The sequence below is a fragment of the Callithrix jacchus genome, chromosome 10, assembly GCF_049354715.1.
Source record: "Callithrix jacchus isolate 240 chromosome 10, calJac240_pri, whole genome shotgun sequence".
Lineage (NCBI taxonomy): Eukaryota > Metazoa > Chordata > Mammalia > Primates > Cebidae > Callithrix > Callithrix jacchus.
Window position 1 is genome coordinate 96,141,316 of NC_133511.1, and position 26,765 is coordinate 96,168,080.

General features: G+C 38.9%; 1 long non-coding RNA gene across 7 annotated transcripts in view; it reads left to right on the plus strand.

The window, feature by feature from the left end:
- Nucleotides 1–26,765, plus strand: part of LOC108593833 (uncharacterized) — a 172,784-nt gene that overhangs the window by 63,787 nt on the left and 82,232 nt on the right. The window lies entirely within an intron of this gene.

Consider the following 26,765-nt stretch of genomic DNA (forward strand, 5'->3'; position numbering starts at 1 on the left):
AATACAAATCATGTCCCTTGCTAAAGTAATTATGGAGGGTAAATATGAAAAAAGGACTTCACTGATTGAGAGTTTATGAAAAGAAAACAGTATTGACTTTTATGTTACCCTCTCTTCTATTCCTCCTTCTACTGGCAAATCTTCAATCTATGAATCCAAAAAGGTTTTCTTATGTTCAGAATAAATATATTATGGCATTTGTAGGATGCTGGCTTCTTTGCAGCGCGTTTGTGTCTAATTTTTGTTTCACGATCTGGGTTCAAATTAAGAGGCATCATTTGACTAAAGAATTAGCTGGGTATTTTATATTTTGATAACCAGAATTTGTAGAACTGAAATATTTAGAAATATTAGTTGCAGAAGACTGGGCAACTAGCTGTGTGGCTATAGACAAATTGTAGAAAGGGAAACACGACATGATAGAGAAAAGGTTGAATTTGAAAGCAGATTTGTATTCCAGGTCTGGCCCCTCCAGCCACTGACAATATGAGTCCAGTCACCTCAGCTTTTCTCTGACTCATTTTCCTCATCTGTAAAAATAAACAGTTTTTGGCCGGGCGCGGTGGCTTACGCCTGTAATCCGAGCACTTTGGGAGGCTGCAGCGGGCGGATCATGAGGTCAAGAGATCAAGACCATCCTGGCCAACATGGTGAAACCCCATCTCTACTAAAAATACAAAAAAATTAGCTGGGCATGGTGGCGCGCGCCTGTAGTCCCAGCTACTGGGAAGGCTAAGGCAGGAGAATTGCTTGAACCTGCGAGGCGGAGGTTGCGGTGAGCCGAGGTCGCGCCACTGCTCTCCAGCCTGGCGCCTGGTGACAGAGTGAGACTCTGTCTCAAGAAAATAAAAGCAAAAAAATAAACAGTTGTGGACATAATGACCCATAAGGTCCCTTCTAACTCTAATGCAGCTCTGTAATCCTTCAGCTCCACGAAAGCAATTGCTCCTCTATTTCGTTTTAATATGACAAAGCAACTCTAACCTGGGATTGGGAATAGTGAATAGAATAGTACTGGAGTCGTTGCTGTCAGAACAGTAGATTTAGTCAAGTCAGGAAAGAAAAAAAAAAGAAAAAGGAAAACAACTAGAAAAATTCAGTGGGAAAAGTTTGCTGACTTGCCTAGTTGTTTAAACTCTTTTAATTCATTTGATCAAAGAGGTCTCCTGTGTATATCCTGTCTCAAAGGGCGGCAGAGGTAGAACATCTTTGAAATTGACTGTACATACCTTTCTCTCTTTCTAGTCCTTTATTACCATATGTACAGAAGGAAGGATGCTTTCCTGGATAGAGGAAAGTATTTAGGAATCTTAAATACAGAATCAACTATTGAACCTAGTTGAGTGCCTTAGACTTAATGAGCACTACAAAGCTAGCTATTGAAGAGAATCACACTGAATCTATATAGAGCCTTTCTAGTTCTTTGACAGTTTCTTTATGTTTCTGTTAATTACTTCTCTTTGCTGTTCTATGTCTTTAAACAAAAGGTAGTTTCAAGCATTATCACTGTTCTTATCCTCTTATTCTGCGTTCTCTCCCTAAATGATTTTGACCTGTTTTCTGGTTACACTGAGCTTCTGAGTGCTAAAATGACCCCCGGATCTTTATTTCTGGGCTTGACCTGTCTTCTGATACACAGATTTGCATTTCTAAGTACCATTTTCAACAAAAGACCCATAAGTATCCTAAATGCCACATGATATAAATGGAAATATTTGTTCTCCCCAAGAAATAGGTGAGATTAGGCAATAACGTGTATTATGGTTAATATTCATATTCCTTTTGTTCCTGGCATGTTGTCTAGAAATGGTGGTGTCATCTTCAACTTCTCCCTTTACCTTATCTACTTTTTCTCATCTCTGAAGCTAATCAGACTGTATGCTAGTCAAGTTGGTCTCCTTTTCAGGTTTCCTGTATTTAAATTCTGGCCTTGACAAGAAATAAAGGAACCCAAACCAGTCATTCTACCTCTTAAATGTTGCTTTCTTTCTTTGTTGGGTTGCAGGGAGGATTAAATTAGATCGTGCGTTAAAGCGCCTAGCACAACTGCTGGCACATAGCATGACCTCCATAAATGCTGCTGTTGTCTTTGCTTTTACTACGTTTTCATTTTTCCCCTGCAATCCTTTGACATCCCTGTGTTACCTTCTTTTAGCATGTATATCGATCTGCCTTGTGGTATTCTTAGATACTCATGTGTTGATTTTACCCAGGAAACTGTAAGCTCCTGGAAGCAGCCAGTTCAGCTGGGCCCTCTGCAATCAGCCATCAGAGGACCAGACAGTGAGATAACTCATGAAAGATTATGTATTAAGGGCTGAGTCTGAAAATGGCGAGCTTCCCCTCAGCCATATCAATGACCTACATTGCAATGACCGGAATTAATCACAAGGCTCCATTGTGGAGAGGGAGGGTAAGGACTTGCTATCTTCCCATGTCCTCAAGAGGGAAACAAAACAGTGTGGAGAGCACATAACAGTGTCTCTGCCCCACAAAGTGTGTAAATGAGGGAGAGGTATACAAAAAATGCAAGACAAAACAAAGACAGTGCAATTTCACTTCCCCCAGATGCCTCAAGTTCCTTTACTGTAATGTTTTCTAAACTTTGGTCATTCCAGCACCACATAAGAAATTTTGCTATGATTCTATGCGTCCTTTTTTTTTTCTTTACATGCACTTCCTTTATCATATGTTTTTTGTTGTTGTTGTTTTGTTTTTGTTTTGACCAGGCTAGAGTGCAGGGGTACGATCTCCACTCACTGCAACCTCTGTCCCTTGGGTTCAAGTGATTCTCCTGCCTCAGCCTCCTGAGTAGCTGGGACTACAGGTGTATGCCACCAGGCCCAGCTAATTTTTGTATTTTAGTGCAGACAGGGTTTCACTATGTTGGTCAGACTGGTCTCGAACTCCTGACCTTAATGATCCAACTGCCTTGGCCTCTCAAAGTACTAGGATTACAGGCATGAGCCACCGTGCCTGGCTGTTTATTTTTAAAAATAGATTTTTTTCATCATTGCGATAAATAGAAAACCAGTATTTTTCTAATCTATGTCAAAATAAATCATGAGCACTAAAATAAACTAATCCATTGCTCACCTAAAACATTTTGCATAGCACAGGGATTCCACATTTTGAGAAATACTGCCTTACTGCATTACACACACACACACACACACATCTACACACTTTTTAAGTGAATATTTACTGTTGGGCAGATGTGTTGAGGAAATGTAGAACAAAAAAGAAATTGCCAGGCTTTTTCCTTGAAAAGTGTTTTCTTTACCTCTTTTTTCTCTCTTTCCCTTTTTCTTCCTTTCCATCTTCCTTCCTTCCTTTTTTTCTGTACCTCTCTCTCCCTCTCTCTCCCTCTCCCTCTCTCTCTCTCTCTCCCTCCCCTCCCCCTTTCTCTCTCTCTCTCCATCTTCCCCTCTTTCTGTTACATTTTGAAAAGGATGAGAGAGGGCGAGATCTTGGAAGAAATGTATCTTTTACTAGTTCACCACAGTACTTTTCTTGAGACATGGTGCATTACGGTAATGAAGGTGACATCCTAGCAGAATGAAAGTCCTGTCCAGTCAAATGACCTGTGAAGCTCTAGGATAACCCCACTACCCTCCTTCCCACCTCCCACTCCCATCTTCATTTCCTGAGCGAGCACCACCCTCAGCATGCCAGGCTTCTTACCACCATTTGCAACTCCACTCATCAGAACAAAAAGCATGGCAAACTGTACAGTCTTTCAAGGTGAATGTTAGCAGTAGCAGAACCAGATGGTGCCTTTGGGTGCAGGTCAGGTTAGCCTTGTCAGACTTGGCCACAAGGCTGAAATGCTGGAGTTGTTATTTTTACCTGTCCCCAATTATGCTGAAATGAGGAAAGCCTTCTAGCAAGGTCTGGGGATTCAGGACAGGAATCAAAATGGCCCAATAGGAGTGCCTGAGAAAAACAGTTCATTTTCTTACCGATGGAGTTTTACATCTAACCAGTAAATTTTATCGGAACCCTCTAACTCTAGTAAAATACAGCAAAGTGCAATAAATTTCACTTTATGGGTTTTACAGTTTAAAAACAGCCTCAGGCAGTCTGGTTACTGAGGGAACCTGGTTGGAGCAGTCTCCCAGGGTTGGTTTCTATATGCGGGGATCAATGGAGATGACCCCATACAGGTTAGCGGCCAGCCATTCAGGTAAGGTGGTACCTCCCGCTTGAACACCGCTGAAGGTATGATGTAAGTTCTGTGTCTACACCTGTAAAGCTGGCTTTAAACAGTGAAGAAAAAAAGCAATTAAAGTATAAAACACAAAGCTCCTTAGCTTCCCTGGGACAAGAATAAATGAACTTCATTAAAGACAGGAATTTAGTCACTGACTTATTACAAGATAGCTGACTGCTTCATAAGGTCCCTTGGCCGCTTTTTGTTTTTTGTTTTTATTTTTATTTATTTATTTTTTCAAGTGGTTTTGAACTTGGAGTAAATCAAACAACATTCCTTAAGGAAAACTCTTCCAACTGTACCTCAACCAAAATATTTTTATAATTTTCCCTGAGGTAGGCTTTCGTTTTTTCAATTGGACTTTAATTGACTGTTTTCCTTACCTTAATAAGTTATTAAGACTTGAGAAGTTCCCTAATTCTAACAAGGCCTGGTCACAAGAGCAATTTGGATCACGTGGGACCTCCCCCTAACCAGACTTCAACCAGCAAACTCTGATCCTACAGTTTCTTTATTTTTGTTATTCTTTAATCAACTAGGATTCATGTTGAGTCCTTGTAATGGACCCACTGTCTAAAGCCTTTTGCCTTTGTGTAATGATAAGACCCACTGGCATTTACTATTTGGCAGTCATGGTCAGAAGCACTTTATCTGTATTGCCTTTTTTCATTCTAAAAAACAGCCCATGACGTATAGCTTTATTCCAGCCCCTTTACAAAGAAGGACACCAATTTGCCCAGAGTTACAAAGCTTGCAAGTGGGAAAACCAGAATCAAACTCCACTTAACATCCTCCATAGGTGCTTGGATACTTTAAGCAAAGTAATATACAGCAGTTCTTCAAATAATACTGTTTTCCTTCAAGTCATTTTGTTATAACATTGATGGAAAACAGATTGGTTTGTTATAGGTCATTTGGCTTAAAGTTTCCTTTTTCAAGAACCTATGGACAATGTTAAGTGAGGACTTACCATACTCCCTTCTGGTGGGCGCCTGGATGGTAGACACAGTGTTCCCCATCAAAGCATTTAAGTGCATGACTTGATAAGTATGAGAGTTTTTCTTTTGTCCTGAGAAGGATGAAGTTGTTTTCGAAGACCATTAAGGAACACTTTATAGTCTCTACAGTTGGGATGGAGAGGGTAGGGTAAGAACCCAACCGTTGGTTCTAGGTTCACGAAAAGACTGGGAGACATTGCGCTTTGGGAACTGAGTGATGTCTTAAGCCCAAAAGAGGGGAAAATCCAGAATCAGGGTATCCCACTGCACTGGCAACTCCCTCCAACCCAAGACCACAGGCTCTCCCTCCTAAGAATGCATTGGCAGAAGCAGTTATGAAGCAAATGGCTTAAGTGGCCAGTAGATGTTCTCAACTATCTGTCCCCAGAGAGGCCTCAGGCACCCCCTCCCCATTCTCCATCTTCTATCCCAATTGTGTTTTATATTCCTTGGTGGTCCTCAGCACTGCTTAATATAAATATGCTTATCTTGTTTTCTTATCTCTCTTCTCACTAGAATGTCAGCTCCACAAAAGCAGGGATCTTATTTGTCTTGTTCATTTATCCCCAGTGCCTGGCATATGGTATAACCTTAATAAATATTTGTTGAGTAAATGAATAAAATGTAGACAGGAGATGTACCTGGAAGCCCCAGAAATAATTCAGAGGTGTTCACTTGTGGTGGGGGAGGGTGATTAAATGTGCTGAGATGGAAGCCACCAAGTAAGAACTAAGAGGCATCATCATTTTGAACTGGTGAAGTCTTGAAAAGTTTTGTTACAAATAAAGTTTCAATATAAGCATCACCACTGCCCTTTTACAAATGAGAAAGCAAAGGCTCATACAAATTAAATAAATTTACTTGCCCATGGTCCCACAGACAATATGTGGAAGAACAGGAATTTGTGACTCCATGTAGCTGTTTCTATAGCTCATGCTATTTCCACTCCACCTCATTAGTGAACCACTGGGGCCTGTCTTCTATCTATGAGGTGGACGGAGGGGAAGAGACAACATGGGCTTACGGCTCTCAAAGAACAGCTGCAACATATCTTTTATTTTGACAGCACTATGCAGGGCCAAAATTAAAACAAAACAAAACAAAATAAAAACAAACACAGCCAAAGTTCATGGCCTTTGTCTGCCAAGGCACAGCCAAAACAAAAGGGAGATCTCTTTGATGTAGGTGAACTAAAATGATCTCTTCATGGCCAGCTTAGGACCTAAAACTGTTTATAAGCTGCAGTTACACAAAAGTGACATTGAGCTATCCTTTTTCATGGACCACATAACTCTCTAGGTACCACAGCATGGGAACGATAATGTCACAAAGGAAGAGACTGTCGTGTTAAACGTGTGAGGTCTTCTTATGTAAAGCTAGCTTATTTTCATTGTGGTTGACAATTATAGGATTTGTTGCTTTCACTGTCCTTGAAATATCTTTTCAAACAGCAGTGGTGGAGTCTTTGCCCCATCCCTGTTCCTTCACAACTCCCAAGAAAGTTCTGAACTTTATTTTGCCAAGTGCAAAGAGAGTCAATGAGTAGTCAATGGTTACAACTAATCAATATATTCTCCCCAATTCAATTTCAACAATGGAGAATAAAGTGACTTTTAAAAAAAGACCAAAGGGGAATTCTGTTAAGAACATTTCAGGAAATATATAAAGTAGGGATTAAAATGACATCTTCTGTCTTTTGCTAAGAGATTTCATTTCTAAGGGCCGGGCGCAGTGGCTCACGCCTGTAATCCGAGCACTTTGGGAGGCCGAGGTGGGTGTATCACCTGAGGTCAAGAGTTCAAGACGAGCCTGGCCAACATGGTGAAATCCCATCTTAAAAAAAAAAAAAAGAGAGAGAGAGAGATTTCATTTCTATAAACAATTCTTAGAAAAATAATACTAAATGCAGAAGTGCTATGCAAAAAGCTCTTTGTTGAAACAGTACTTTTGATCATGGGAAATTGGAGAAAACCTAGGCAGCTACAGCAGGTAAAACGGCATGTAAGTTATAGTTACATTCATACTGGAAATATGAGGCAATAATCAAAAGATTATGAAATAACGTAAGGAATTGCTTATGCTTTAGTGCAAAGTGGGAAAAAGTAGAAAACAAAAATGAGTATTTGGTATCAGAGTAACTATTAAAAAGTAAGAAAATATACCAAAATGTTTAAAGGTCTAGATTTATATGACAGAATTAGAGATTATTTTTCTTTCCTCTTTTGGCTGATGTAAATTTTTCAGGTATGTTTTATGTTTATATAAGGAAAACATCCTGATACACTTTATTTTTTTAGCTTTGTTTTTAAAATAAAAATTTCCAACCCTGTTGTAGGAAAATAAATTCATATCAAATAATTTCTATTTGTTGATGAATGTAACTTCCAGTCTGCATGAGATGAATCACCCAGCCTCTTTTAAAGCATTGGGTCTGAACTGGAAAGTCACCTCTGACTATCCCTGAGAGAATCAAGTGCTGTTTCAGAAGTATCCTGGTGCCATGAGAAAATGGGGATGAACAGACCACAGTTCTTTTTATATCTGAGTCCTGTTAGCATCACTAACTGAGAGATCGCACTCAGTGTGGAAGCTGGAATTCTGAGGTCATTCTCAAAATTCATGGCTCCTGGTATACACACTCCTTCTCTCATTACTCAGTCAACACTAATTTAAGTGTTGCTTTGAAAGGGTTTTGCAGATGTAATTGAGGCCTCAAATTAGTGAATGTTAAGATACAAAAAATGTCCGGTGACTCAATCTAATTATATGAACCCTTTAAATTCAGGTCTAGAGGTCAGCATCAGGGAATCCAGAGATTCCAAGCACAAGAAAGATTTGACGCCTCCTTGGGGACTTGGAGATGGAAGGGGCCATGAGGCAAGGAATATAGACAACTGTAAAGGTGAAAGTGATTGACAGCCAATAAGGAAAGAGGTACGAACCTCCAGGCTACAACCTCAAGGGACAGAATTCAGCCAACGGCCCGAATAAGTTTAGAAATGGATTTTTCCTCAGTCTCCAAATAAGAGCCCATTCTGGCCTCTGCACCAGTGAAAATAGTAATAATCTCTGTCTCAAAATGACAGGTGAGTCTAAGCAGGTGACCCAGACACATGCTGCTGGTCTTCTGAGCTCCAGGAGAAATGCACATTGAAGCTGCTAAGCTTGTGGCAGGCAATATGTTACTCAGCAACAGAAAATTAATACACTTGGTATAGAATATTCATTGTGAGTTTAGGAATTTTTGAGCTCTATAAACAGGGAACACTTTTATCTTACTCTCACTCCCAACTCATTTCCCAGATGCATTATCACTTCAGAACATTCTGCAGGGTATTGGCAATGATTTTTCTCCTTTAGAGATCCTTTATTAAGTTAGAGAAGAAATAGTGGTCATAATAATAATAAATAGATAACATTCAGAGAGCATTTATCATGTGTTAGCATTTTGCTAAACACTTTATCTGCATTCTCCCATATAATTCCCAGAATGGTCATTTTAAGACAGAAATTATTACTATTTTCATTTTGTGTTTTAGGGATTAGAGAATTGCAGACATGTATAAATCTTTATATATAAACCTGTGATATTGTGATATAATGGGAAATATATATTTTGTCTCTGCCCCTGGTTCCTGGCACAAAGCTGCTAAAACTTTTGCAGTTTCCTAATAGGGGTGCTAGGTATATCTTTGGTTCTAATATTTGGCAATTGATTCCAGTTCCTGACGTGGTACTCCTAATCCCTTAGAATGTCCTGAGTGGTACATGTGTCTCTTGTTCTAAGGAAGTGACTTTTGATAAACTACTGGATTGGGGTTGATCACAAGAAAGACCAAGCAATGATTAGAAGCTTGGAACTTTCAGGCTCAGCCCCTATCCTCCAGGAAGCAGAGAGGGGCTGGAGATTAAGTTAAGAATCAATCTAGCCTATGTGATGAATTCCCTGAGTTTAGAGAGATGCAAGGTTGCTAAACATGTGGAGGTGCTAGGAGGGTGGTACCCTGGAGAGATCATGGAAGTGCCCATTTCCCCATACCTTGCCCTATACATCTCATCCATCTGATTGTTAGTCTGTATCCTTAGTAATATTTTTTCTGATAAAATGGCAAGAATAAGTACAGTGTTTCCCTGAATCCTATGAGCCACTCTAGCTAATTAAGCAAACCTGAGGGGTTCTGGGAGCCACCAATTCATAGCCAGTCAGTCAGAAGTTCTAGAGGCCTGTAGTTGTGATTAGCATCTGGAGTGGGGGGCAGTCTTGTGGTGCTGAGCCCTCACCCTGTGAGATCTGACTTCAACTCCAGGTAGATATTGTCAGAATAAAGTTAAATTGTAGGACACCCCATTGGTGTCCACTGGAGAATTGTTTGCTGTGTAGGGGGGAAAAATCCCAAAAATCTGGTGTCAAAAGTGTTTTATGTTTTGTTGAGAATATATTAGAAGAAAACAGTTGCTTAGTTCATTTGTTGTTTGTTTGTTTACTACCATATAGAACCAAAATCCAAATCTGTCTGATCATAAGCCCATTTGCCTGGTGGAAAGTTGTGGATGGTGCTCAGAGTTCACTGTTCTCTCTCCATTTCATATGCTCAGGTGTGTTGCTGAACATAAGATGCTGGGAAACTGAAAGGAATACATAAGAGAGATAGCAACAATTAAAAAATGCAGAATAAGGTTGCTTTGAAATGAAAGTTGACAACCAATGAAATAGATTTCTTAAAAATTATTTTTCATAGAAGAACAGATAATGGAATTACATACTTAAATAATTGTCTGGGCTTGGTTTACTGAGATTTGTCAACTGTAGTTTGTATTTTTTATTTAAAAATCTATCAGGGAAGTTTATTTGAGGTACATTAAGAACCAACTACGTAAATAGAAATTACAGACTCCCTCAAGAGGGACATAATCACCTGATTCTTTTTATTAAATTCCGGTAGCATAAAGATTTAGAAAGCCAAGAAATAAATTCTGTAGGACAAAGTAGGTCATATCTATTCTATAACCATTAAGAATTATTGACAACTATTATCAACTATGAGCAACAGGGTTATGAATCTCAGGCCAAGTATAAAGAGCTCACTCCAAAGCAGCACTGTCCAACAGAAATGTAACACAGGATGCATATGTAATTATAAATTTTCTAGTAACCACATTACAAAAGCAAAATGAAACGGGTGAAATAAATTTTAATACTATATCTAATTTAACTCAATACATCCAAAATACTATCATTTCAACATGTAATTAACATAAAAATGTTGAGATATTTTGTATTCTTTTTCATACTGTGTTCAAAATTTAGTGTGTATTTTATATTTAATAATATTTCAGTTTAAACTAACCACTTTTTTTTTCTTTTCTGTAACTTTTTAATTTAATTCTATTTTAATTACTTTAAGTTCTGGGATACATGTGGTGAACATTCAGGTTTGTTACATAAGTATACATGTGCCATGGTGGTTTGCTACACCTAGCAACCCATCATCAAGGTTTTGAGCCCTGCATGCATAAGATATTTGTCCTAATGCTCTCCCTCCCCTTTCCCCTCATCCCCCAACAGGCCCCAGTGTGTGATGTTCCCCTCCCCGTGTCCATGTGTTCTCACTGTTCAACTCCCACTTATGAGTGAGAACATTCGGTGTTTGGTTTTTCTCTTCCTGTGTTAATTTGCTGAGAATGATGGTTTCCAGCTTCATCCATGTCCCTGCAAAGGACATGAACTCATTCTTTTTTATGGCTGCATAGTATTCCATTGTATATATATGTGCCACATTTTCTTTATCCAGTCTGTTATTGATAAAAATTTGAGTTGGTTCCAACTCTTTACTATTGTAAATAGTGCTACAATAAACATATATGTGCATATGTCTTTATAATAGAATGCTTTGTAATCCTTTGGGTATATACCCAATAATAGGATTGCTGGGTCAAATGGTATGTCTGGTTCTAGATCCTTGAGAAATCTCCACACTGTCTACCACAATGGTTGAACTAATTTACACTCCCACCAACAGTGTAAAAGCATTCCTATTTTTCTGCATCCTCGCCAGATCTGTGGTTTCCAGACTTATTTATTTATTTATTTTTTTTTTTGAGACAGAGTCTTGTTCTATCTCCCAGGCTGGAGGGCAATGGCACAATCTTGGCTCACTGCAACCGCTGCCCCCAGGCTCAAGTGATTCTTCTACCTCAGCCTCTCGAGTAGCTGGGACTACAAGTACATACCACTATGCCAGGCTAAATTTTTGTATTTTTAGTAGTGACAGGGTTTCACTGTGTTAGCCAGGATGATCTCAATCTCCTCACCTGTAATCTGTCCACCTCGGTCTCCCAAAGTGTTGGGGCTATAGGCATGAGCCACCATGCGCAGACATTTCTAGACTTTTTAACGATCACCATTCTAACTGGTGTGAGATGGTATCTCGTTTTGATTTGCATTTCTCTAATGACTAGTGATGATGAGTTTTTCATGTTTGTTGGTCACATAAATGTCTTCTTTTGAGAAATGTCTGTTCACATCCTTCACCCACTTTTTAATGGGGTTGTTTTTTTCTTGTAAATTTGTAAATTTGGTGCCAGTACCAGTACAAGTTCCTTGTAGATTCTGGATATTAGACCCTTGTCAGATGGAGAGATTGCAAAAATCTTCTCCCATTCTGTAGATTGCCTGTTCACTCTGATGATAGTTTCTTTGAGCAGAAGCTCTTTAGTTTAATTAGATCCCATTTGTCAATTTTGGTTTTTGTTGCCATTGCTTTTGGTGTTTTAGTCATGTAGTCTTTGCCCATGCCTATGTCCTGAATGGTATTACCTAGGTTTTCTTCTAGGATTTTTGTGGTTTTAGATTTTATGTTTAAGTCTTTAATCCATCTTGAGTTAATTTCTGTATAAGATGTAAGGAAGAAGTCCAGTTTCGGTTTTCTGCGTATAGCTAGCGAGTTTTCCCAGCACCATTTATTAAATAGGGAACCCTTTCCCCATTGTTTGTTTTTGTCTGGTTTATAGAAGATCAGATGGTTGTAGATGCGTATTATTATTTCTGAGGCCTCTGTTCTGTTTTATTGGTCTATACATCTGTTTTTGGTGCCAGTACCATGCTGCCTTGGTTACTATAGCCTTGTCATATAGTTTGCAGTCAGGTAACATGATGCCTCCAGCTTTTTCTTTTTGCTTAGGATTGTCTTGGCTATACTGGCTCTTTTTTTGGTTCCATATGAAACTTAAGGTAGTTTTTTCTAGTTCTGTGAAGAAATTCAATGGTAGCTTGATGAGAATAGCATTGAATCTACAAATTACTTTGGGCAGTATGGCCATTTTCACAATATTGATTCTTCCTATCCATGAGCATGAAATTTTTTTCCATTTTTTTGTGTGTACTCTTATTTCCTTGAGCAGTGGTTTGTAGTTCTCCTTGAAGAGGTCCTTCATGTCCCTTGTAAGCTGTATTCCTAGGTATTTCATTCTGTTTGTAGTAATTGTGAATGGGAGTTCACTCATGATTTGATTTGCTGCTTGTCTATTATTGGTAAGTGCTCTATACCCACACATGGCTACTGGCTCTCACAATATTCAACAGCACAGTTCTAAAGTTTATTCTCATTGGAAGCAATGTCATACACAATCAGGCAAAAGTTGAAATTGATTCTAGAGGATGGAGATCTTACTTTTTTATGTATAAAGCACAGTATACAAAAATGTATATAGTTTATCTGTAGTATTAAAATTTCATGGCAAGTATATTAGTCAAGAGTTCTTTAGAGAAACAGAGCCAATAGGACATTCATATAAATTTAAATTATATGTAAGTATATATACAGAATTTACTTTCTTTGGTTTTCAAAATCTCATATATTTACATATATACATATATATTTCATATATTTGAAATTTTAATACCATGATAAAATATATATCTTTTTTATGTACTGTATATAATCTTTCTTGCTTTATATATAAAATACATATATATATATAGTGAGTAAGACTTCCCTACTCTCTAGAATCAATTTCAACTTTTAACCGTTTGTGTACAACACCATCCCCAAAGAGAATGAACATTTTAGAACTATCTTATCCAATACAATGAGAACTAATAGGCACATGTGGCTATAGAGCACTTGAAACGTTACCACTTTGAACTGAAACATTATATAAATATAAAATACTACATTTTGAAGACTTTTAGTATGAAAAATAATACAAAATATCTCATATATATATATAGAGAGAGAGAGAGATGGAGATTTATTATAAAAAATCCATTGGCTCATCATGGAGGGTAGCAAGTCCAAAATTCACAAAGCTGCTGTCCCAGTTCATGTTTGAAGGCCCACAGCCTATAGTAGAATCAGAAACAGCCAAAGTCCCGTTTAAAGGACTTCGGGCAGGAGAATTCTGTCTGCCTGAAGGGGGTAGGGTTAGCTTTTTGTTCAGTTCAGGCCTTCACTGATTGGATGAGGCCCACCCACATCAGGGAAGACAATCTGCTTCACAGATTTAAATGTTAATCTTGTCCAAATAGACCCTCATAGAGAAACACCCAAAATAACATTTGACCAAATATCTAGGCACATTGTGGTTCAGTCAAGTTGGCACATAAAATTAACCATCACAGGGTGATTACGAAAAAAAAGTCTAAAAGACTCCTTAGTGGGTGGGAGAAGTGGTTGAAGAATGCTATTCTAGAGAGACCCACTACATGACTGAGGGCTGACCCTTACTGTTTTGAAGAGACAAAATGCTGTAGAAAGCAGCTGAAGCTATAGCAAAGCACAGAAGCCAAGATTTTAGTCCCCAGAACTGTGCCGTCCAGTGTGGTCACCACTATTCTAAGTGGCAATTTAAATGTAAATTGAATTAAAATAATAATAAATGTAGCACTAGCCACATTTCAAGTGGCTCAATAACTCCATGTGGCTAGTGGCTACCATATCCTACAACATGTGGAGAATTTTCATCATCGCAGAAAGTTCTACTGGAGTGCTGCCCTTGGGTGTGGTGAGTCAGAAATCAAACCCTATTTCTGCCAAATTGCTATGTGTAAAACCTTGGGCAGGTTACTATACCTTTCTTTGTCTCTTTGTCTTTACCTGTAACATGAAATAACAATGAAAGCAGGTACTCATATACCTGCTTTAGAAAGCTATGTGAGTAGTCAATGAGTTAATGCATGTAAAAAGCCTAGTACAGGGCCTGAGATACAACTAAATATTTCAGAAATGGCAGCTATTATTTCAGTCATCTTCTTCCTGTCAAGTGTTTTTTTTTTTTGTATCATTTAATATTTGCAGTATTACTGAACCTGAAAAAATAGGAAATAAAACATCCACTCAAATAACTTAATTTTGCTCCTTAGATAACATTAGCTTGAAATAATCTCAATCATTACTTAAGATGTGATCTTGGTAACTCCATTATCATAGTATTTAAAATATCATTTTTATTTCACACTGTTTGTATGACAGAATACTTGACCTCATCAAAATTTTAATTAATGCCTCAAATACAGATCTACTATAATTTCATCAGTATCAAAATGTAGCTGTTATAATGTCAAGAAATCAAATTGCACTAATCTGTGGTATTTATTCACTCACACAGAAATGGCACTGGACCTGGTGAGACCATTGGCAAATGTCCTGTGGGAGGTAGCTGCTTTCTATTCTTTCAGCATTGCCCACATTGGTCACTTTATATAATCTAATTCAGAGCTTCTGCCCTTGTTTTCTTCTCCGCCTGGTCACTTTTGCAATGGGTATAAACCTTGGTATTTCTCATTACAAACCCCAAGCAACTCACCATCTCAGTTGGTATGCATTGCTTATAAAGTGCCACACCAATGAATATACCAGTTTCATTCCCGCATTTGGATACCTGGTGAAAATCAGAATTTCTGCGTGTGGCCCACAGTGATCAGAATATGTCTGGCTTCTGACCAGCTAAGTTCACATATAGTCCGATTATTTAAAAATCTACCCAGAGATGCTTCTCCAGGAGAATGGGTGGTAGTGACATATCTAGCAGTAAAGAAAGTTTCTCAAATTTCAAATTCTATTTGATACAAAAATAGGTTTTATTTGTTTAAAGTAAATGTCAGGCACTGTTGGTTAAAGCAATTCTACAAATGAAATGTGGCAAGACGCAATATCTCCCTTAAGCAGTGGCTGCAAATCAGAATACATTTATAGTTAGTAAAAACTGGGAAAAAAAAAAAGCTTATGGGCAATGAGTATTCCATCTGCTTGTTTCAGGCCTGGAGAATATTTATTGCATAGAGCTTGAGCTGCTATTTTAGTTACACTTTGGATTTAGATAAACTTTTTACATAAGATATCCTAGCTGCTTGTGTAGTTTGATGGGTTTCTGTGATTTCCAAACTTATTTTTTTCCATATGTAATATTGAGCAGAACACAAACATATATTTAAAGTAGATGAAAGTGGAACTGTTCTGGTTAGAAACAAGATGGGTGCCCTCCTTCCTTCCTCATCTCAACCACCACCTTCCATCCAAATTGCTCAGTGTCCTAAGGCTCTTTCATATTACAAGTTTGGAGCATATTTCTACATCCTACCACTAGACAATCTTGCGTAAAATCTCTGAGGAAAAAAAAAGTAAAACCTAGGGCTACGCAGAATTTTGTTTGAAGAGATTTTATTGAAATAGTATTGAGGGGTATTTACCATGGAATGAACTATTCAACTTACGTTATTTTATGGAGCACACTCTCACTAGCTAGAGGTCCTCTTTAGGGGGGATAAAAGCTAGAAATCTGGGGCCCAGAGATCTGAGTTCCGGTCCTGAACCCCACTCATCAGCTGGGTGTTCTTTGCCATGTCATTTAACTTCTAGCCTGTTTCCAGTTTGACTTCTTCATCTGTAAAATGAAAGATTGAAATAGGTAAACACACTCTTGTTGCCAGGAGTTAAGTTCTATGACGCCATGATTCGAAACCAAGACACACACAGAGAATTCAAGCTAAGTGAGTAGGGGATATAAATACCAAGTGAATATTGGTAATTTCATATGGTTCAACCTCTAGTCACCTCGAAAAATACAGGTAGTTACATACTGAACATGCATATATATTACAACACTGTAATTTAAGAGTGTATTATATAGAACACAGTAGAAATTCAAGAAAGAGAAAAGGGGAAATTATGGAAAATTTATCTTGAGTCATCTATCAATAACTTTTTCAGGGAATTAAAAGTAAGTTCTGAGATATGTAGCATAACGTGTCCAAGATGCGACATCCCCAAGTCATTTTCTCTGTCGTCTATGGTAAGCCAAGGAATGGTAATAGGAGCCTGTGTTAATTCTATCTGAAAACACCATCTGGTTCTAAGCACTTATCTAGGCCATGGATGTCACAGCCTAGATGTGGTCACCATGATATTCAAAGGTCAAAGAGGGGTCTAATTACATGCCCCAGTACTTAAAGGGCAGAGCCACCAGAGCATGAAGATAATCACTCAGGCCAAACAAGACCCATTTATAATTTTAATTATCAGTGAATCAGACAACTCTATCAAATACCAATTATTTGGCTGTTGCTGAAAATAACTGTCTTGTCTTGTTAGTCTCTAGAATAACCCCTTGAGGGAAGTTGAAATGTTCCCCTTAATGTAAATATTTGATAAAATCCATCAAGCAGAATTAGACTCATTTAATGACACTCTGTATTGGTGGTTTATTTTATGTATTGTAAAGGAACTTCCAATATAGGAAGAATGCGGTTGAAAGCCTGTTAACACCGTCGCCATTACCAGCCAGGAATGTGTCTTGGGAGCACAAGGCAGCTTCTACTTCAGAGCTCGCTTTATTTTTTTTTTTTCCATTAAAAGAAATAGTTCACCTCACAACTCAGTACAACTTTATTTAGGGTCTTATTTATCATAGTCATTTGATGATAAACATTTTTGCTTCTGGGTACTCGGCCTATACATTAGAAAAGGCACAAAGCCTCCTCTCAAGAGTTTGCAGCCTACATATGTCCGTGTTCAGAAAAAAATGAATACATGCTAAAGAAAAATTTAATTCAGCCTAGAAACAATTTATTTTTCTTTAATTATAAGATTATGTTTTGCATAAAGAATCCAAGAAATGTTCCACAAATGATTAATCTTAATGTTAAGCAGTGGTCACCCTGAGCACTCTATTAAATGAACCATATGAATCTGCCTAGTCAATAACTGTGGAAAATCATTAATTCTGTATAGTTTAACCTAACAGCAGCATCTGGGAAAAAAACAATAAAAGAATATCCAGACTGTCCACATTTTTAGAAATCGACTATTTTGAAAACGAGTATCTTTGAATAAATTATTTTTCAATGTGTCCAGGGCTGTCACTTTGAGATCTGCCTTCTTGTGAGTGGCTCTCACAGACAAGCATGAGCTCCACTTTCTGCTGTCATCATTTCTTCCCTTTGCTTTTTTACCTGCAGCAATTAAGACACAAGTAATACATTATCTGCACTGCTTTGATATTTCCATTTCATTTGCAACTTCAGCGCTCCTCAGTCATTTTTGACACTCTTATAATTTTTATCTGCAATTATGCTTTCATTATCTTCCTTCCTGATATTTTAGATGTCCAATAAGCCTCTCAATTTCCTTAATTACCAAGTAACCTTCCTTCCCCATGCCGAGGGCTATTTTTATTCCTACAATATTTATTACTAATTGGCACCCACACACTTTTATACTTATAATAATTTTTCTGTTCTGCCCTTTATTTACCCTCTGTTTCTCTCTTTGAGAAACATTTGACCCTCCTTGGTAATACTCGATGCTAGTTCTTGTGAGTGGCAATATGATATCAGTTTTCCTTGAACATAGTTTGAGGTCTTACTCTAAATTTACAAGTGTCATTTTATACTTCTTGAATAGTTGCTCCAGCTTCCCTCCCTCCCTCCCTTCCTCCCTCCTTCCCTCCTTCCCTCCTTCCCTCCTTCCTTCCTTCCTTCCCTCCTTCCCTCCTTCCCTCCTTCCTTCCCTCCTTCCCTCCTTCCCTCCTTCCTTCCTTCCCTCCTTCCCTCCTTCCCTCCTTCCTTCCTTCCCTCCTTCCCTCCTTCCCTCCTTCCTTCCTTCCTTCCCTCCTTCCCTCCTTCCCTCCTTCCCTCCTTCCTTCCTTCTTCCCTTCTTCCTTCTTTCTTCTTTCCTTCCTTTCTCAGCAAATATCATCATACCAATCACAGGTCCTGCACCAGAGTCATAAGTGGTTCCTATGTGCTGCTACTTGGTCTTGCAGTTCTTTCATTTACCATTCAAATATTTTGCACTTTGCCTTCTGACCTTGGAACAAAGAGTTTGTAGCTTGGGACACACAGAAGCATTAACATTAATTCACTGTGCATTTGGGGCATGTCTCAGAAATGCTGTCTCAATTACAAGTTCGTGCTGTCAATTATTTCTTCCTATGAGTAGAAAGTAGACTTTTGTATGGTACCTTCTACATTATTCAAAATTAAATGGATATTAGATGCTGGATGTGAGTCACCAGAACTTGACCTTTTAGGAAAAGTAACACTACCTTTAAAATACTTATCTTTTGGGGCTGGACACAGTAGTTCATGCCTATAATTCCAGCACTGTGGGAGGCTAAGGCAGGAGGATCACTTGAGCCCAGGAGTTCTTGGCTGAAGTGAACTATGGTCACACCACTGCACTCCAGCCTGGACAACAGAGCGAGACCCTGTCCCTGTCTCTTTCTTTCTCTTTCAATCTCAATCTCTCTGCCTCTGTCTCTCTGTCTCTCTCTATCTTTCTCTCTCACTCTCTCTCTATATATATGTATTCAATTAAATGAGAAATATTAATTGCAGATATATCAGACAATGTCGATGAAAAATGAAAATAAAAACATCTGTACTACCTCAGAGATAACTACTATGAAACATATTCTTGAATGTTTTTTAGAAGCCTTTGTTTTAACTAACCAAGAAGGCTTCCCTCTGCACTTTTCCACTTTACAATTTATATTTATGTTTCTTTCCTGAAGAAAGGTTTATTATTTTCTCAAGGGGCTTATGATATGTTTTTGCTTTTTCTTTCATCCAAGAAGTCTAAATTTTAATTTCCCTATTCCTCAGAATAACTTTCTCCCAAATTCTGTAAATATATTCACTTTTCATTCAGTAAAACAAGTTTCTCTGTTGGCTTTTCTTTCTCTCTTCTGCACTACGCCCAAAACTAACATCCGTGGGTATTCTGCGATCCCTCTATTTTAGATGAAAGTTTTGATTTCACACATTATTAAGTCAGAGATTGAAAACCATGTCCTGTGCTAGGGACAGAATGAAGGACAACCAGTGATTACAATGAGGTATCTGCTTTGCAAGTCAAGCGTTTGCCCCAAAGCTGTGTGAATGGGAAATCTAGCAGGCTTGAGTCCAGTAAAAGAACACTTAAACTAAAAGTATATTATCCGAAAGTGCACATTTTTATTTAAGTCAGGGTAAAGCAGAATGAATCATAATAGGTCAATAATAATGACTTATGGCTTCCTTCATATGGCACATTTACAATAAATGGTAATTTACCATTAAAGAGAGATATATTTCTTTTGTGTGTGTGTGCAAGAAAAATTAGCATTAGTCATACTGAGAAAGAACAGGTTTTCCATTCCTACATTTAGGATTTTATTCAGTTATTCAGGCTTAGAATATCATATGCAAACCACTTTCTCCCAGGTTCCCCCCTCCTGATTCTCATTTAGAAAATACAGGAAGGATTAAAATGTAACCATTTATGACATCATTTCAACTGTACAATGATGGACTGCAGATCCATTCAGTGGAGCCATTCGGAATGTATTTCATGTTCCAGTCATTAGACTTGCTACATAAGTTCAGACGTGGAATTGTATAGGTAGAGAAAGAGAAAGGTAATATCTGTAGGAGATTGTATATAAATAAAAGAAATATATGCATATAATTCAGGCTCTTAGCTATTACCCTGATGTTTTAGTATCCTTTGCACTTGCATTCCTCCCTCCTTCCCTTCTTCCCTTCTTTCCTTCTTTCCTTCCATCTACGTAATACATGCTGATGCTTTACCTGAGGTATTAACTCTGTTAATTGACAAAATTATGGCCACTATTATTTTCACCAATAAAGATCTCAGACTTGGACTACCCTGGCAACAAGTGATTGGTTCTAATGTGTTTGGTATATAACCCCACTTTCACTCTCCGGGAAAAGAAGAATGTATAAGGTAGACTACAAAAATATAATTCTAAAAGTTCAATCTTTCTACCCACCTTTTGAATATCTGAATAAAACTCTCCTCCAGCTCAGAAAGATGCCAGATTAAATTATAGAGAACATCCTAACACTTTAAAATCTGCATGTTTAATGTCTGAGGTCTATAAACTGGCTCACAATAACTTGATTAGAGAAAAGTCTTGAGTAATTGGATGAAGTCAGGCACAGAAGATTTGCCCAATAATCGGTGAATCTCGGGCTCCTAGCTCTGCTGGTTCCATACTGCTTTTCTCTCCGTCCAAATGGCCTTTTCAAAACTGAAGCTTCCAAAAAAAAATATCAAATCCTTGAAACTGAGCTAATTTCATAAGCTTTTTGAAAGTAGATTGGATTTAACAGGGCTGTGCTTTTGGAAATGAATGGTTGATATAAATCAGAGGTAGTGGAAAGGTAACGTTTATCTGATTTGATTTAGCAGCAATCTGGTCCAGATGGCAACGCAGAATTTAAAGATATTGAAATATATGGTTGCAGCTGGAGACTGTATAAACCTAAATATAAATAATTCAGATGTGCTTACGCGTTTAACAATGTCAGTTTTAAATAGAGATAAGAGCCAAGACTTTAGGCTCACATTTGAAAATGGGAAAAAGACTAAATGCAGGTGCTCTTATGTATGTGACCATATTTTAATGCCTAATTTAGCTCCAATCTGAAAATGAAGGTGGAGTCCATCAGATGTATCTGTCTGGTCTAAGAGCATGAAGCACGTGTTAGCATAAAGTTAAATCTGGAATATCAGAAGCAAAATGTCTGATAAAACTGTGTACAATGAACACCTGATTGACTGGGACTTGGAAAGATACAACCTTTCTCTCCATGCTAGGATCACAGACCTATCTTTTAAAAAGGAAAAAAAGGAAAGCAAGAAAAGAAGAAAAGAAAGAAAGAAGGAAGGAAGGAAAGAAAGAAAGAAAGAAAGAAAGAAAGAAAGAAAGAAAGAAAGAAAGAAAGAAAAAGAAAAAATGGAAATATATCAGCTTGAGCCAACAAAGGTTTGACACCATTCTGAAAGGAGATTGGAAAAAAGTCCCAGGGTGCCAGAATGATGAGAAGAGTTTCTAGAGTTTAGCATATGACTTCTTCTACCATTCAGAAAGAACTTTGAGTTTAAAGACTTGAGTTCAAATTCTGACTGTCACTTGACAGCTCTGTGGCCGTGTCCAAGGACACACAGGAGATAATCATCCACGCCTCCTAGGGAGCCATGAGGTCTTCTTGAATCAGAAGTATTTAGACCTGACTCTTCCGCTTTGACCGTACTTCTCTTTTCTGTCTCTTTCCTTTTCTTTCTTCTAATATATTATCCATTAGACCTCAGAGCCAGGGTTGGACTGAGACTATGGGCTGAACTGGGGCCTTCCAGAGATTCAGTCACTCTTTCTCAAGTCAATCCTGCACACCTTCACTTCTCAAGGGCAATCCCTTAACATGTTATTTGGGCTCTGTCTCTTCATTCTGCTTCCTTAACCAAGGGCCCACTGATAGGACCCTCAAAATGATGACCTGATACTTGGCAAGATCTTTAAAATTAGGGATAAAAGAAAAAAGTGATGCCTGTAGAAAATATTGCAAATGAAAAATTAACAAGTGTGTATAGGCTGTCTGAGGAGTGGGGAGGGCTGATGAAGAAGTAGTGAAACATCAAAGATGACTCCAGGATTCACACTTGGGTCTGACTAAACCTCACACCTAGAATCAAAGACCTGGCTTGAAAAGGAAGAGCTACTTGGGAGATTAAGTGACTTGACAAAGGCCACAGAGCTAATTATAGTTTGGCTTAGAGAAAAGGGCTCTTGGCTTCTGACAGAGAGTCTGCTCATTCTATCTCCACAGAAACATTGGATGAAAAAGCTTACTAAAGCCACAGGGAAAGCAAACTTGATCTAGAAGATTTTCATAATTAAAAATAAGTCTATGGGAGGATGATGGAACCTTGCCATGCTTTCTAAAATAGATCAATGTCATCATTTTTCCTGGAGACTATTTTAAGAGGAGGAACAGGAAAATTTAAAAAAATGTATGGCAGGAGGAGGGTCAGGAAGTCTGGACAGAGGAGTACTCATCCTGACACACCTAACATCGCCTCAATGCTTGAAATCTTTTTTACGGTTATTTTAAATTAAAGGTTTGATTTCGTTAGGAATATTCTTGAAATGTCAGCCTTCATCTCACCTGCCCATCACAGATGGTTCACAGCCCTGTCTCATTCCCACAAGCAGAGCCCAACCTCACCAGCCAGCAGAAGAAAACAGTGCTCTTTCTTGTATCACATGCCCTAAGGCAGTGAAAATGAATCATGCCTTTATATCAGTGTCTTACAATGCATTCTGACTCACCCCTGTACTTCTCTTGTAAGTCCATGGAGCTGTACTCTGTGGCAATTATTCACTTACATGCTCTGCTATGAGTAGGAAGCAGAAGGAAGGCTCTTAACCATCTTCGTATTACCAGACCTTAATACAGAACCTGAAACAATGTAGTCACACTCTAAATGTTCATTGAACAATATAATGGCAACTGCTTACATCTGCTTAACAATTTAGTAATTCATTCATTTATTCATTTGTTTATTCAAATATGCATCCCCTGAGTGCTCTAGTATTGGGATGACTACAGGGATTATGGCACAACCCTACTCTTGAGAAGCATGTAAAATCTTTCATTGAGACAGTTTAAAAAGCAATGTCAGTAGAGTGTAAAAAGTGTTGTGACAATAAAAGTGCAAGGGGGTCTATGTGGGAGGACACAGACAGGTATCTGGTTCACTGTTAGGGACAAGGAAGCCTTATCTGAGGAAGTCATAACTGGTCTAAGACACAAAAGACTGGAAGGAAAGGAAAAAGGAAAAGAAAGGAAAGGAAAGGAAAAGTGCGTAGTGATTAACAGGTGGCAAGATAGTGAAAAAGACATTACAGGTGTTACAGGTAAAGGTGGAAAGGCAAGAGTACAACATAGGAACTGTCTGGCCTTCCGTTTTCTTTCTTTTTTTTTAAATTTATTTGTTTAACGTTAGGTGCATACTATATCTGGCATTTCTCCTCATGTTATCCCTCCCTACCCTCCCTCCCTACTCCACCTCCCCGCTGTCTCTCCCCTACCTCCCCCAACTGTCCCCTGTGTGTGATGCTCCTCTCCCTGAGTCCATGTCTCGTCCATTTTCAAAATGACTATCACTCCCATGAGCTCATTTGACCCTCATGGTCACTCTCTGGGATAGACAGTGTTTTTTGAGGGGAGGGGTAAGTTAATTGTTGTGTCTACTTTACAAGTGAGGAAAGAAAGACCCAGACTCAGAGAGCTTGAATAACTAGTTCAGGTCACACTTGCCGGGATCTTCTGGCTCCAATCTCTGTGCTCACTCTACCATATCACAGTGAAAATCATTTAGGCCTTACTTGATTCCTGAGGTCTATGATTTCTGAGTGAGCCAGGGCTTCAGGCTGGCCCCTGGGCTTGAAGGCCATGCTGTCTCCGTGCTTGGGATAGTGGTGACCTCGTTCAGCTCTGTGGCCTCTGGCCTTTGCCTAAGCACACAGATGTCCAGAGGCTTTAACTTCAAAGACATGCCAAGCCAACCCCTAGAGGCTCCAGCAACCTGTGGCTTCTTCTGGAATCCACACTCTTTGTGCCAGCAACTTCAACTGCCAAGTGAGAAACAACTTGCTCCTGAGCCTGTGCTAAGGCACTTTCAATAAAGGCCCTTGGGAAACAAGAATTGTTTTGGGATCAAGTTGTCACCTATGCTGAGCTGCCCCATCAGGACAGCTCTAAATGGATACCAGATTGCATCAAAGGCACAGTCCTTCTGGGACAGGGATGGTCACCAGAATTTCAGTTCTACCTCCTCTCTCACCTCCTGCATGCAGCCAGCCCCACATCCAGAGAACTTGCTTCTGAAATTCCTGTAGAGTCTATAACCTGCCATTCATAACTTCCGTGTGCTCAAAGCACGCCCAACCAACTCCACTCACAACATGGCATACACTGTTCTAATTGCTCTATGTTGACTAACCTGTTTAATTTCCACAGCAACCCTTTAAAGTAGGTAATATTGCTATTCTCATTTTACTGATCAGAAAACTATATCAGAGAAAGGTTAGGCAGTCTTCCAAATATTGAACAGCTTAATGCATGAAATGGTTGGGTTATGAACCCAAGCAGCCTGACTCCAGAACACATACTTTTAATAGCTATGCTATAAGTCAGGTCATAGATGGAGCAGCTGAAAGAAAGGGAGATGGAGCCTGCAGATAGACTCTCATATACCTCCCTGTGTGCTCTCACACATCACCTCTGCCTATGATGCCCTTCCTCACTCTGTTATCTTTCCATTCTCTCCATCCTGTTCACAAAACTAAATTCAACCTATTTATATCGCAACAAGTAAGTGTGATCTCCCGGTTGGGAGGTTTCTTCTACATCCCAACAGACACCAAATCAGGCTGAATTCATTACTCTTTAATCACTGTCCCTAAAGCTATATAGTAATGATGTTGTTATGAGCCTGACCCCTCATACCCCCCAAAAGGCGCTACTTTCTTTGAGAGTAAGGACTCCTGCATTTTGTACCCCTTCTACAGAGCACAAAGCTTGGCATATGCTGAGAACCTCACAAATGGTTGAGTTGATCAAACAGAGAAACATGCAAAGGCTGCCAGTGAAAGAGGGTTTACGTTTGTACCTCCACCAAAGCAGTGAGAAAAACAACAGATGGAAGCTGCCCCCAGCCATCATTAACTTAATAGAAGTGAAATCTAAAGGTAGAGTAAGCCAGCAGGAGGTGCTGAGTCCCTCATCACTGACAATCTTCAAGTAGGTCTGGGCAGCACATAAAGGACAGGTTACGAAGGGGATTCAGGTTCAGCTGGGACCTAGATAAGGTTCTGAACGGAGACTGTGATTTTCACTGCCAAGGCCCCAGGAAGCTTGCCTGGACCAGTACAATAGTGTCCTAACTAGATTCACTGCCAAATCTGTTTCCATGTGAATGCCAATTCACACACACACACATATATACATACATATACACATACACAGGCACACACATACACATATACATGCACACATAAACACACAGGTACACATATGTGCACACAGATACACACACATATATAGACACAGAAACGCACACAGGTACACACATACATACACATATACATACACACACATGTGCCTGACACTTTCACTCTTTTAAGAAAATCTCCCAAGCTCCCTCTTGCCCATAGCAGGTTTTCTCAAAACTGTTCTGTGTTTGGTCTTCTCTGTAGTGTAACTTACTGACCTCCCTGTGGAGTAGAAAGATGGGGCTGAGAAGACTCAATCAAAAGGTTGCTCTAAACCCTTCCCTGTGTGACTGCAAAAGTAACCTTACCTCTTGTATTTATGTTAAATATTGGGACTCTACGGGAAATTTTAGTTAGGGAAAAAATAGCTTTGTTGACTGAAAAAAGAAGTCTCAAAACCGCTAGGCTCTTGCATGAATCTAAATTATTGGGTACTCAAGACCCCACCACTACAGCCCAACATAGCCTTTCCTGGCTCTATACTTTGTGCCATGTTGGGTTTCTTACTTTTGCCCCAAAATGCTCCTGAGGTTCATATTTCTGTGTTTCTGGATATGCTGGAGGTGGCAGGCGTCCCTCCTTCAATCATTTTCTCTTTTCAATGAAATATTCTTTCTTTAATGGCTCCATTCATTTGTCATCTCCTCTACAAAGACTCCTACATGACTTGCAGTGATGTAGGTACTTAACACAGGTTTAGCACGTGCTGACTTAGGCATCTTTTTCCAAAAACCATGGGCTCTTCATACCTCCAGTCCCTCTCGCATCTGATTACACACAGTAGGGGCTTCATAAATGCTTATAAAGTTGATGACTATGCCTGAAGAAAGGTGAGGGATTACACGAAGTTATAAGAAAATCTCAGGGTAACTGTTCAAAAGCAAAAATAAAATAATAACATTTAATAATAAAAGTGCCTGCTCAGGGCCTGCAGCCCAACTCTAGTTTTGCTCCAAACGTTGATGGCCTTGAACTTTCTTGTGCAAAATCCAGGACAGGGTCCAAAGGAGAGAACAGTAGGACCTGAGAAGCAGTTTCAGGTGGGGCTGTTTTCCAGAGCCTGCAATTCTACCCTATTCCTGCATGTTTGTACCATGACCTAAATCATGCATTCTCCCTGGCTGTGTGCAGAATTAAAGGAAGTGAGAAAATATATAGCCCTGTGAGTAAAGGAAGACTGCCAGGGAAATGATAAAAGATTCCAAACTGAGCCT